Below are 7,826 nucleotides of genomic sequence, written 5' to 3' on the forward strand. Positions count from 1 at the left end.
GCTCTCGTGCAAGTTCATATTGGTCTGCAAAAAGACAATTTTTAGTTTCAAAACTCTATCTCTTCCAAAATGACCAAACTCGCTGATGATTTGGCAGCCGAAAACAACATTATGGATCAACTTGCTGCTCACACCACTCAGTCAATATTTCAGCAGCCAAACTTGCCCATGCCAAAAAAGAAATCAAAGAACTTCATTCTGAGCGGGATGTTGTTAAAAGTATTGTTGGAGATGTTAATGCCTTACTCTCCAACATTCTCGATTCTCATGAACCTATTCTTACAATCTCTATTCGGAGGCCTTTTTCTGACAAGTTTCGTCCTGGTCTCTCCATGCTAAACCGAATTGAGGGTGTTCCAGAGACTCCCGTCTTTCCAAAACAAGGGGGAAGCATCAAAAGAACCAACTCAATAACCTCCGAATACATCTACTCATGAAGAGAAAAAGTTAAAAGTCACTGGTGAACCGAAGGTTAATGTAGCTTCGGGTTCCAAAGGCAAAGATAAATTGGTGGAAAGTGATGATGAGGAAGAAAGTGAAGCTCATAAGTTGAAGCGAAAGGCTCGTGATCATCTTCTTGATGAAAACACTCGCATTGCGAGAGAGGCTGAGCAAAAAGAGCTAGCATTGGCTGAAACCTATAACTTCATTCAATCTAGAGAATACACAGGATTCACAGTTTGATATGCCAATAACTTCTAAAGCTTTTCTCTTTTGCTGTTTCAATTCAACTGTAAATGCTCTAGCTTCAGATACAAATGTTGATAGGTCGTTGATTGAGTTCTACTTGTCCTAGGGCAAACCTCAATATCTCACTTGGAGTGCACAGAAGATTACTGTCTTGAAGGTTGTAGGGCCTATTGAAATATGGAGCTTCGTGAACGTTAAATTGAAAACGGCACGAGGATCAGAAAGTGTTGTTCATGAATTCTCCTTAGCTGATTTACCATGCATAAACCCCTATGATTGGATTGTTTTGTTGCACTTCCTTCAGGGAGATGAGAAGAAGTACAAACCTTTTCTGACGCATATAAAACAAATGTTGGTTTCGTATATCTATGAAGTTGCATATTTTGATATTGAAATCGCTTTGGTTCTAAAGAGGAAACACACTGCTCCCCTTACTGGAAAGATGAGAGACATCAATCAGATGCATATGGGGAAGATTGAAAAGGAGAATTGGACCGTGATGTTTCATTGTGGTACCGGAGCTAACTTGAAGAAACGCCTCTTCACATTGCCTAATAAGCATTTGTTCTCCACAATTTGCTTAGAGTTTATTCTGAATATCACAGGCCAATGCAAACTGAATGACGAAGCTACAAAGAAGAACTTTTCTGATATGATCCGTTGGTACCTTTCCTTTCGCATTCATCTTCTCGCAGTCATTCCCAAGCTCTTCAAGACCATAAAGAAGACTCAGCAGTGAAGAGACTCTCGCCTCAATGGACGCAAAGGGGGAGCTTGTTGGGAATTAATGTTGCATCATTTAGTCGTATTTAGTTGTTTATTTATGTAAACGGGCTTGGGCTTGTCCACCCTTCAGTTATCAGGGTTAGAGTATTTAAGGTGCATGCATGCACCGTGTTTCACAACTTTGGAAATTATTCTTGTAACCCTAATCACGCCTTTACAGTAGCAATTCTTAATCGAGGTCTTATGAAGTTGTGGCTTTTAATCATTCAGCATACTTTGAATCATTGTCATGTTCTTGTTATTAAACTATTTTGAATCTAATCGATCTTTCAAGGATTATTATCCTAACAGGGGCCTTTTTGGTGAGTTGGATGCATAAAAAAGAGAAGGATTCTTGTATCCAAGGGAATGATAAGGTGCATGCAATTGGATCCCTAAAAAGATCAACATTTTCATTTGGAAATTGATAAATAACAAAATTGTTGTGAAAAAAACTTGGAGAGAATGGGAATTTCCCAATGCTCTTAACATATAATGTGTAAGAGGAGTCGTTTCTCCATGCGTTCAAAGGTTGCATGTTGGCTAAAGACGTGTGGGAGAAAGTTCAAGCATGGTAGAGCATTTTTGATCGTGACACAAACTCTGTGGATAATATTTTCAATTGGCTCGGGGAGGTTGCTAAAGACCGTTTTTAAGTTAATGTTCTTCGTGCTATTGGATGTGCCACGCTTTTCCAAATATGGAGAAATAGAAATGAGGCTACATTTCAATCTAAAAGGAAAAAGGCTCAGGACATTTTATACATATTCAAAAGGACTCCTTTCTTTGGTTGAATAGTAGGATGTCTAAAAGGGATATCGATAGAAATTTGTGGCTTTCTTCACCTAGCTTAGCCATTAACCTGAGGTAATTTCGTTTGTTGTGTGCCTCCTAGTTCCTGGCTGGGTTGTGCCTTTTAATTCAAGTTGCCTTTTCATATATATACATATATATATATATATATATATATATATATATATATATATATATATATAGGATGGCTTTTATTCATAACTAGTTACTGTTTTTCACTTTTTTTCATTGAGAATATATATCTTTTCTTATTGTTTCGTAAAAAATATGGATATGATACAAAAAGTTTTTCCGACTTGTATGATGAAAGCTCCAAACTCAGGAATTTTCCTTGAATTTGGTCCTAAAAAAATTTTAAATGATTATTTTACCTTTATTGTTTCTTTTTTACATTTTTTTTTATTTATTTTACTTGTTCTATAAATTTTAAAAAGAAACACTAAAAGGGGGGGGGGGGGAGGAAGGAAACGGGCCTACATTTATTTCTCTCATTCTTTGAATTATCTCCCTCATAAAAAAAACCCGCAGGCTTTCCGTGCATCTCCAGGACTCTCACCCACCTTCCCTAACGGTCACCGGCCGGATTTCTCGCCGGTTAGTATCTTATCTCTCGTCGCCTCCTTTCCGAACCAATGGCTTTGCATCTTGGAGCTTGAAACCTGCCATCATGAATCCTCGATGAAGTCGACAACATTGAATCTGGTAGCCAATCCGAAAGCTTGAAACATTCTACCTTGTGACGACCTATTCATCTATTTCCCTCAATGTCTAGAATCTAACAAGGTTTTAATCAAGATTTAGATTTTGTGTTTTCTGCAAATTTTTAGGTTGGTATAGAATTTTTATATTGATTTTCTGCAATTTGTGTTCTATCATTAATCTTGTGTTTTCTATCTACTCATCGAAGAAATCCATTAAGTCTTTGATTTCTGGGCATTGCAGATTTTCTACAATGTTTCGTAAACGTGAATTTAAGCTTTAACATTTGGCTACTTTTGTTGGGTTTCTAGTCATTAAGAGCTAAAAGATTTTGTGTTGGGATGCACTCATTGAATGGAGGTCTATCCGAGAACTGCAACATTTGATTGTAACGCCTTCATTTTATATTTTCTGTTTTCGATTAGAATAATCTTCTATGTGGTTGTTCTAAAAAATCTATCTTGTATCAAGAAATCGGCATTACATCCTATTACAACTTATTTTTATCTTTTTGGAAAAATGCATATGTTAGATTATCTCTACGAAGAGTTGATTGTTGAAATATTTACAAGACTACCACCCAAATCCCTTCTCTGATTTAGATCACTCGCTAAATTGTTATGTAGTTGTATTCCTAGCCCCGGTTTCATACACATTCACTCTTTTGATCCCCACGAAAATTCTTCTTCGGACATCTAAACAATCACGACAAAAATAAAGAACCATAATCCTTTTATACATAACAAGGAGAGGAGGAATTGTCATTGTATTTGTGTCCCAAACATGGATACATTTTTATAACAATAAAAATCCCGTTTCCTTCTAGAAATAATTTTCGAACTGTTGGATCATGTAATGGAACTTTCTGTTTGTGGACTAAAAAAGGCGTGACACTATGGAACCCTTCAATCAGGCGCAAACTAAATATGTCGGAATGTCCTCGGATGATTACAAAATTGTCTGGATATCGTACGTCAAAGACTATTTGTTTGTTTATATGGTGAATGGTGGAACGTGGTGTGAGATTGCTTCCGCTAAACATCATAATGAAAATTTTCATATGTGATATGAGGGCTTTTTTCAATGCAGTGTAGCATTGGGTCCATATAGATGAACGCAGAGCTGTGTTACGGGAGGCTGTTACTTCTGACATTGGATTGTTTATGTATGTGGCATCAACTTTAAAGGAGTTTGGTCAATGGATATGTGGGCATTGCATGAAGCTTCATGCCTTGATTCGTTCATGTCACCACTTGGGTGGCTTGATTAAGTTTATTGACGGGGCTGATGACATGAGCATGCATATTGTTGGCATTCCAAAGCCGCTACCCAATGAACCAGAAGCTGACCTCAATGATGGGTTGGTGATGGATGCTCAACTACTTGATCGTGTTTTTAAGCTACCTATCACCACTGTCGAAAGCATCCCTCATAACTGTCGTATGGCTTTCTCTCAAGCTTTGAAAGCAGCTCTGTCCAAGGTGGTTTGTCACACCCCAAAACCGAGAACGGCGGAATACGTTCTAGGGTGGAGGACGTCATGTACAGTATCATAACAATGCATAATAGTAAAAACAAGCAACAACTTCCATTGCATTAATATAGTAGTTGTAATACAAGCGTGTTCTGTACAGTTCGTTAGACACCAAAAAGTATAATAAAAATAAAGAGGAGTCTTGTATGTGCTCCGTCTTCTCAAAAGCTGCATCTGTACCTGTCTACTGACGACCTGAGAATACAAGTTATTTTTAAAACGAGTACCAGCATAAAGCTGGTGAGTTCATAAGAATTTAGTGCCATTGCTTGTATAAAAGTGTTTACAATTGTGTAACATGAAAGTTGTTATCAAGTTTCAAAATAGTGTGAATCTCTAGAAAATCCTATATTTTCTAAATAAAAGTAGTCTTCTGCCAAGACTTGGTTATTTGTAGGTTTGACCCTTTGAGTGCGTATAAGATTTCCCAATTTGACTCTCAATTATAAAAATATAGTTGGACTTCATTTGAACAAAATAAATGGGAAAATAATGTATTATTCCAGCAATGTTACCGCCAACTGAGTGGTAAATAACCGCAGACTCTAGGTAGTGATATGTATTTAATACACCTCGGGAAGTGTACTTTACCTTTAATTCATAATTTGTTAATTTAGGGATCCAAATGTGAATCTTTATGTAACCATGTGGATAGGCGATTGAATGTATCATGAACCTCCAGGTCATATGTAGTGTGGTAGCATGTTATCATCCCTGGTCCTAGTCGGCTCGGACTGTACCTAGCAGTCGGGATGTGAGAGTGTCCGCCCTGTATAGATCTATACACGTAGAGCCCGCTCTCCCTCCAGGAGACTAAGGTTACACGGTGAAGGCGCAATAAAATGTCGTATAAAGGAATAGTGTATCACATTTTGTTTTAGTATGTTTTCTTGTATTAGTATATAGTGTGCTTCTCGGTATGATGTATTTAATGTTCGTTTGTATAGTATATAGTATTCCTCTTGTATAGTACTTAATCATGTAGAGACTCATAATAGTACTAACCGTGGTAAGTATCATACTAATGGTAGTGAGGAGTGGTAAACCTTAACTATACCTATTATAGTTAACTATCATGTTGTAGTCATTCTTGGATACTCAAAAGTATTGAACCGAGTGAAGATATTCATATACAACACGAATACATACAATATATAACTAAGAATTCAACGACAGTTGACAGATAACAATATACCCTAAGACCCCAATCAAACAAGAACAAGAACAGGAATTAAGGCGAGCTATCAGTCCTAAGTCCTTCAAGTCTTACTTATATAAATATATTGGTGTGGATATATTTTAGAAACATAAGAAGTTTTAAAAGAGTTTGAAAATAGTTTTTATAACAACTTAACATGAAAATGAGTTTGATAACATTGGAAGCAATTTTGATGGCAAAACGGTTAAAAGTATACATATCCTTTATGATTGTAAGCTACAAATCACATGTGATTGATACTATAAGTTGTTGGATTCAACTTGTATCCCCCCCCCCCCCCCCCCCCGCGAAAAGCATTTAAAAACATTTGAAAGGTTAATTAAGGGGTATGAACTCACCAGACGTGGTCTAGGTGTCAATTTAGGGCTTGAACACACGCGAGGGTCCTATGTAACATGAAGTGATACACAATTGTATCTAATTAGTCAATGAACCACTAATTAAGTAAGATAATACACTCCGAGGCGCGAAAACACCTTATCTCGAGTGTTGGAAGTGATACGGGTTGCATCTAAGGAGAGTATGACCTCGATAAGGAGTTTACTCTTCAAGAGTAAACCCTTGGGGTGTTTACGGCCCAAAGAGCATATCCCCCATGAGTTTACGGCTGTAAACTCATGGGTGGGGTGGTCTATGGTCTTAAATTGCACAAGGGAAAGTTCTAGGGTTGAATCAAAGGCTTAGGAAGTGATCGGGACTTAGAATGACCTTGGAAATGGGGTTTGCGGCTCATGAAGGACACTTGACGAGTTTACTTCCGTAAACACATGGGTTTACGGCCGTAAACTCATGTGTGGTTCATTTTTGCATGATTTGGTGCATCACATGAAGGGATACAAGGTTCTAGGCACTTTCGCAAGCTTTTGGAGGTGTTTAAAGGCAATTTAACACCATTAAAAGGTGTTTACGATCCATGAATGTTCGTGGGCCTTAAACTCATGTTTACCCCTTTTATGACATGTTTTTGAGGTTCTAAACTTATTCAAGTAAGTCCCTAAGTCATAGCTAAGCATTAGAATGGTTTTGGAGGGGTTTTGGGGATTCAAAACCCACTTATGGGTGTTTACGGTTTTGAGGGTGTTCCTCAACCGTAAACACATGATTTTGGAGGTATTTGGATGATTTAATCACGAATTTGCATGGATACTAAGTTAAACAACAAGCTAGGAAGGATTACTTACGGTTTTGGAGCTTGAATGAGCTATCTTTCGATTGCAATCCCGAGTTGTAGAGAGAGAGAGAGAGAGAGAGAGAGAGAGCTTAAGGAGTGGGAAAATCTTCAATGGGGACCACTCAACCCTTATATAGGGTTTGAGTTTGTGGCCGGGTGGGGATCCACCCAATATTGACGTTAAGCGGAGTTTATGGTCGTACCTGCTTAAATGGTCGTAAACTAAAAACTTTTCCAAATGAATTTGAGGGTGTTTCACGTGATTTTATTTATTTCATTTCGACACAGATAAAATAAAATAAAGTAAAACATTAATTGATTTGTCTAACCCAAATGTTAATGGAAATTTCAATAAAAATATATTTTTTTTAACGGAAATGGGTTCAACGACGGAATAAATTTCAGGTTGTAACATCATCACCACGTTAGAGGAAATTTCGTCCCGAAATTTAGAATTCAAGTAGCTAAGTTATTACAACACAACTATGCAAAGAGATGAGGATATTTAAGTTTCATTTGATCCTTGCACTCCCAAGTTAACTTCGGTCCTCGTTTGGCGTTCCAGCGAACCTTCACAATTAGGATACGGCTTTGTTTCGTTCGTTTGACCTCTCGGTCCATAATCTCCACAGGTTCTTCCACGAATTTGAGGCTCTCATTGATCTCGATCTCATCTAGTGGAATTACGAGAGTCTTGTTGGATAGGCACTTTTTCAAGTTCGAGACGTGGAAGGTAGGGTGTATGTTACTGAGTTCGCGGGGTAGATTGAGTTTGTAAGCTACGGGGCCAATTCTGGCGAGAATCTCGAAAGGCCCTATGTACCTTGGATTCAGATTTCCACGCTTTCCAAAGCGTATCTTGCCCTTCCAGTGCGAGACTTTCAAAAGGACTCGGTCTCCCACCTGGAATTCCAAAGGTTTTCTTCGTTTGTTTG

Source organism: Lactuca sativa, chromosome 7 (assembly GCF_002870075.4).
Source record: "Lactuca sativa cultivar Salinas chromosome 7, Lsat_Salinas_v11, whole genome shotgun sequence".
Classification (NCBI taxonomy): Eukaryota; Viridiplantae; Streptophyta; class Magnoliopsida; order Asterales; family Asteraceae; genus Lactuca; species Lactuca sativa.